The sequence below is a fragment of the Mandrillus leucophaeus genome, unplaced genomic scaffold (genome assembly GCF_000951045.1).
Source record: "Mandrillus leucophaeus isolate KB7577 unplaced genomic scaffold, Mleu.le_1.0 Scaffold772, whole genome shotgun sequence".
Classification (NCBI taxonomy): Eukaryota; Metazoa; Chordata; class Mammalia; order Primates; family Cercopithecidae; genus Mandrillus; species Mandrillus leucophaeus.
This window is the reverse complement of record NW_012108386.1, coordinates 733,899-740,829: the sequence shown is the minus strand read 5'-3', so window position 1 is coordinate 740,829 and position 6,931 is coordinate 733,899.

Here is a 6,931-nt window from a genome sequence, read left to right as displayed (position 1 = left end):
AAAAATTAGCTGGATGGTGGCACATGCCTGTAATCCCAGCTACCCAGGAGGCCAAGGCCGGAGAACCTCTTGAACCTGGGAGGCGGAGGTTACAGTGGGCCGAGATCACACCATTGCACTCCAGCCTAGGCAACAGAGCGACACTCGATCTCAAAAAAAAAAAAAAAGAAGTTCTACATAAAAATGTGGAGTGAGCCCAAGGCACCATTCATCCAGCCCATACGCATCATACCATGTACAGAGTGGACACCAGATAAATACACTGACTGCATGCCACAAACATATGTAGGCACCATTGCATTCAAATAGACATGTGCAGTCCTAACACATCTTTATTTGCTAACAAGCATCAGTGTATTTAAAAACAAACAAGAAAAGACATTTTTAAACTAGTGAATGATTAGATGATAATGATCTTAATTCATAAATTTTCTCATTGGCTTTTTTTATACTTGAATTGTAATACCTAGAAAAACAGTTAGGTCCAAAGGAGTGAATAGGCCTTATCTGAAAACAGGTGGGTGTGACAAGTATTTTCTTACTTATTTTACTTTTCAGATAATTCATCTTTAAAGTACATTAGTTTAAAAGTACTTTTAAGGAAATAGTAGTTGGATTAAAACTTGAATCGTTGTTAAGGAAAAGTATACCTTAATTTCATGTAATCACAATTAAACCTCTTCATATAGAAGGATCTAAGAATTTTCTGCAGCATTCACCAGCACCAAAAAGCTCAGAGACATATATTTCTTTCTCTGTATATATATTTTAACTTCAAGTTAGTATAAATTGACAGGCAGGTCAGAGTAATATATGATCTTCTGAATCTCCTTAGTAATTAAAAGAAATGATTATTTTTGCATGAAATATGATAAAGTGATTTTAAGTGCCTGATAAAAAGTTTTAACCATGACAACCATTAAAGATTACATCAAAGAAAAATAAGTTTGACTCTCATTTACCTTGGGAACAGCTATTAACTGGTAACCTCAAGAAACACCATGAAAAGTGAGTTCGCTCCACACATGTCTTGGAAAAGTCAAATAACTGGTGGTTATCCAGTAATGACAAGAGGTAGAAGTCACATCCTTGCTGTCTGATCGAAGCTTCTCAGAGCTGGCACAAGGCTGGGAAGACCATAGGTGCTAAATGAGGAACTACTTAAGGAAATAAAATGGAATTTCAAGGACAAGAAAAGCCATGCCCCATTTGGTTTTGTGACCCATATCCTATGTATCCTGTGCTTTTTTACACTTGGTACATGGTTGCAAGATTGCTCTTGTTTTCTACTTACAGTTCCATGCGGCATGGATGTGGTAAAAAGTCTTCTCTGCAAAGGGGGTTAATGCAGGTCGCTCTACATATGTGCACAAGGTCATTATAAAGCTTGAAAATATGGACTCACCAACCAGGTGATTTTTTAAATTATCCAACCAGAAGACATAATGTATAGGAGAATCAAAAGAAATCTCTGAATAAAATAATAACAGGTCAAACTTTGCTGTCCCATGTGAGGCTGGAGATGCATATTGTCTTGACTTCGCATGTACAAGTTTAACAAATGATTCTTTCTCAGTTTACCTCTGGAAATGGAAATTAGCATTGCAAGTGACTTCATGAGGAGGTAGAAGCTATCTGTGAATTTCCTTTTGTTGTGTTTATGATAACTCTCACATCTAGATGTGTCATGTATTATGAGAAATTGGCATCTCTTGAAGATATAAAGCACAGCCCTCTATGAGTATATGTATTCCACCTCTTTCAAATCAGATGGTACCTATCCTTCAAACTGCGATTTAATGACTGTCTGCTACATTCAAGGCACTGCTCTCAATGTTAGCACTTGATGAGTACTAACATTCAAGGTGATGTGGCCGTAGACTCAATGTTAGTACCTGAAATACGGCCTATGAGCTGAGTTGTGAATCAAGTTAATAAATTTTGAGAATGTGAAGGTCTAAGCCAGTAGCTCTTAACTGAGACAATCCTGTCCTCGTCTCACCCGGGAGACATTTGGCAATGTTTGGAGAACCTTTTGGTTCTCCAAAAGGTTGTCACACTGGGGCTTCTAGTGAGTAGAGGTCAGGGATGGTGGTAAACAATTTTTTTTTTTTTTTTTGAGACAGAGTCTCACTCTGTCACCCAGGCTGGAGTGCAATGGTGTGATCTCAACTCACTGCAACCTCTGCCTCCTAGGTTCAAGCAATTCTCATGCCTCAGCCTCCCAAGTAGTAGCTGGGATTACAGGTGTGCACCACTACACTAGGCTAATTTTTGTATTTTTAGTAGAGACGGGATTTTGCCATGTTGGCCAGGTTGGTCTTGAACTCCTGGCCTCAAGAGATCCGCCCCCTTTCTGGCCTCCCAATATGCCGAGATTACGGGTGTGAGCCACTGGGCCCAGACTAACATTCTTTAATGCATAGGACAGCCCCTACCACAAAGAGGAATCCCCAGCCCAGAATGCTAATAGTTCTAAGGTTGAGAAACCCAAGGTTAAGCCAAATCAACTTATCTATCTTATTTAATGTTGCATAAGAATGCAGTCCTGTTCTTCATTCCTCTTGCTTTGCAGTTATTGATCCTTTGCCTGGACTTTCTAAGTGCCCAGAAGTGCAACAGCCAGCATGCAGGTTGGCATTCCTGACCGGTTGCACTTGGCCCAGCATTCCAACCTCACCTGCCCCAGCTTGTTCAACCTGAAAACCTACCAAGTGAAAGCAAGAGCCACGTGAAGATGTCTTAGTTATATGCACCTACCCATACACTTGCTCAGAAAGGAATCAGTGGGGCCCTGGTCTTAGAAACTGGATCCTTCACTGCTGTAGAAACAACATAAATTTAACATAAAACACGTGCTTTTCTTTTTTCTTCTTACTTTTTCCTGTCTTGGCAATGCAAGGACGCCATTAGGTAAAGAAATCCTTCACCACACTAATCCTGCAGAGCCAGAAGAGAAACCAGCTTGTTCTAGCCCAGCTTTGTCATGGAGAGAAGGCAGCTGCTCCATTCTGAACTATTCTTTCTTTTGGTAGCAGCCTGCCCAAGGGTGAAAGTGTGTTTAATAGTTTAATTACACAAGTGAACAGTAAATGTATGCCTGTTTCTACTTTATGGGACTTTGAAATAATGTTGTTTGTGCCAAAGTTTTAGATTACTACACCTAACGACCTAGAAAAAGAAATGGAAAGGAAGCCTTCTGCTAGACAGAGGTAACTGTGGGCCTGGAGCTGGGCACCTGACTCAGCAGCTGCCCAGATCCCCAGAGGGCTGAGAAGTGAAGTCACCACGCATTTGTGGTGCTTCAAGTGAGTTACCAGAGTCCTGAAACAGAGCAGCATACCTGTGGGGTGCCCCCTTGGCATTTGGGCAGGGCAGGTGACCAAGGGTCTTGTTGGAATTGAAGTCTAACTTGAAAAGCAAATCTGGCTGTGAGAGTCCAGTAACACTTGTTTCCCACCTAACCCCCCTCTACCCATAACTCGTGTGTGTCCTGAAACACAATAATTTCTTGAACTTCAGTCACTTATGCCTACAAGCAAACATACAACAGGGGCACAATAAATGTTTGTTAAGTGAATGAATTCTTTCTGAATTAGATGGAATCTTAGTCCAACTGTCTTATTTAACGAGGTCCATAGAGGTTCCCCGATTGTCTAAGAAAGAAGGCTGTGTTCATGGCCTAGTTGTTTACGTGGCCCTGTGATTCTCTTGGCTCCGTGAATGTCCTGATGCAGACACTCCGGCCATCTAGAAAGGCATGCAGACAAGCCATCCAGCTGGCATGATCCTGAGTCCAGCTTTCTTTAAAAGAGCTTCCAAAACTGCTTAAGCTTTGACTGCACAAAACCTGCATCACCTCCAGTTGAGAAACTCAAGAGAATAAATAAGTTATGGAGTTGGAGACCCCAGCTTAACCACTACTTTTAAAATAGTGAAATCAACATTTTTAAATGTTTGACTTCATTACATTTAGTAAAGTTTATTAATCATATATTATGAGTTATTGCTGTCTCTATATGTCTGTAATGCAGTTGTTCCTCTCTGTATAAATTAATGTTTTAGAGACCTAAAATGAGAATTTTAAAATAAATTACATGTATTTTAATCAAGTTTAATTTGACTATATCCAGCTAAATAATTGATTGAACTTCACTTGATTTTCTATGATAGGTTTTTTGTTCTTAATAAAAGACCCCAGTTTTCTCACTTGTAAAAAGAAGGGGTTAGACTTCATGATAGCTAAGTTTCCTTCCATCTCTAACAAAAATGGCCTGAAGAGAGTCTTCTAGACCATACTCATGGTGGATTCTTGGGACCTCAGAGTCAGTTCCATAATTTAAGTGACTGTGTGATTGAGTGGAGACACCTCAATCTCTTTGTGCCTCAGTTTCCTCACCTGTCAAGTGTCAACATGATGGCACCTAAAGCTGTTGAGGCTTCAGGAAGGTAATGTGTGAAAAGTGAAAAGTGCTTGGCATCCAGAAAGCACTCAATAAATACTAACTATTTTATTGCTGCAACTATTCTTATAGATGTGATTTCTAGAACATTGCCTTCTAATAGGGTAGCCATGGGCCACATTTGTTGGCTGTTGGGTGTTTCACATACGGTTAGTCTAAACTAAGATGTGTTGTGAGTCTAAAATACACCCTGGATTGTGAAGACTTAGGACAAGGAAAACAATGTTAATAAAATCTCATTGATAATTTTTAAATTAAATACATGCCAAAATGAAAATATTTGGGATATATTGAGTTAAATAAAACAGGAAATTAATTTCTTCTGTTTCTTTTTACTTTTTTTAATTAGTGTGGCTACTCAAAAATGTGACATTATGTATGCATCTCGTATTACATTTCTATTGGACAGCAGCGCTCTAGACAGTACTATGGGTGGCATCTGTGGGGAGGTTCTCAGAAACAAGCCGCATGATCTTTTAGAACCTTAAAGCATTCCTGGTCTCCTCCACTTCCAGCCCTTGGCTCCTGGGCCTCGGTCTTTTTACTTTAGTGGCTGTGTTTCTCTGAAGGATAGGCATTAGTAGATTGAAAAGAATAACCATCTAGGGAAATGTGAATTCAGTTTCTTTCCGACATTCTGCTCTCAACAACGGGATATTATGTGCGCATAAACCTACTTCCAAAATAGTGAAGTGAGGCCTAATTCCTTACTCTTCAGAGAGCTCACTGCGGAAGCGTCACTGACCCTGCGTATGGGCTGCCCTTCGTGGCTCTGGGAGTCATTATAAAGGGCAGCATTTGGCCTGATGTGTCCTAAGCCAGTGTTTCTCGGCTCTGTTCCTTAGACTCGTGTTAGTGTTAGTAGATATTCTTGAAAAAAACAAAAACAAGAAACAAAAAAGAAAACAGCATTCTGAGGTCAAGGATGCTCAGAAAGCTCGGAATGTGCACTACGCTTCTTGTGCGCATTTTATATTCAATAATTTGGAAAGCCCCGCAATACAGAGCCCTGTCTAACATTGCTGCAACCCATAATTGCTCAAATTTAAATAGATTTGAGTTTATTTACATTCAGATCACCTCTTTAGGCCCCACCTCCCAATGTTGTCACAGTGGTGATTAGATTTCCACATGAGTTTTGGAAGGGACATTCAAACCATGGCAGGGGAAAGCAGGGCACTTACTGTTTTCCAAGTGTGTCCACGTCTAACTAATAGTACAGTTCTTACTCTTGGTAGGACTGGTGATATTAAAAATTAATGTGCCTTATTTAGATAAGTAACATAAAAATCCCAAAATGTATGCCTTAGATTTATATTTATTTATAACTAGTCTATTTCCTGAAAATAGTTGAGACACCTTGTAAAAGTTACCAGTATGATAGGGCCATTCCAGTAAAGCTGTAAAGTGGTGATAACACAGTCATAAAAAAGAAGAGATAGCTCTGGGAGAAAATGTGGCCTAGAAACCAGCTCTGAGCCTCATGGCTGCAGGCAAGGCCTCTGCAGGTTCATGGTCCTGATTCCAGGCCATTTGCTGCCTTGAGTGATGGTTACCCAAGGCCAGCCCTGGGGGTATCACCCAGAACACCTAGTACACAAATTTTAATTTAGAGGATGAAGCATTGCTGGAGTATTGTTATGCAGAAAAACTTCTTCCTAAAAATGCCCTGAAAAGAGAGTAGCCTAATGCATTCAATCAAAATGTTTTTAAGTGGAAAACATATTGTGTGTACTTGATCTGGCCTGCTGCTTTTAAAAGATTAAAACTGGGACTGGGCACAGTGACTCACGCCTGTAATCCCAGCACTTTGGGAGGCAGAGGCGGGTGGATCACCTGAGGTCAGGAGTTGGAGACCAGCCTGACCAAGATGGTGAAACCTCATGCCTACTAAAAATGCAAAAAGTTAGCCGGGCTTGGTGGTGCATGCCTGTAATCCCAGTTAGTTGGGAGGCTGAGGCAGTGGAATGACTTGAACCTGGGAGCCGGAGGTTGCAGTGAGCTGAGATCGCATCATCATACTCCAGTCTGGGCAACAAGAGTGAAAACTCCATTTCAAAAAAAAAAAACAAAAAAACCTGGGGCTAAAGAAATCTATGTGCTGTATCACCTAACCACATTTCATGACACAGCTAGAGAATCATGCAAATAAAAATTTCCAACATATTCATAAACTAGGAAAGTATTTCACTGGGGAGTGAGCGGAAAAGTAATACTATAACCTCTATATCTAGGCAAATGTGAATTCAGTTTCACATATAAATATATATGTGAAAAAATATATAAATATAAATAAAATGAAATAACGGTTATCTCACCACTTTCTACATCTTTTGTGAATATTTTATAGTGCTCAAATATATTAGTGCACTAGTATATGTACATTATAATTAAATAACTAATCATTTAGCAGAAGGATATGCTTGTGTTTTTTGCTAATAAGAGATGATGATAAAAAAAATACTGGC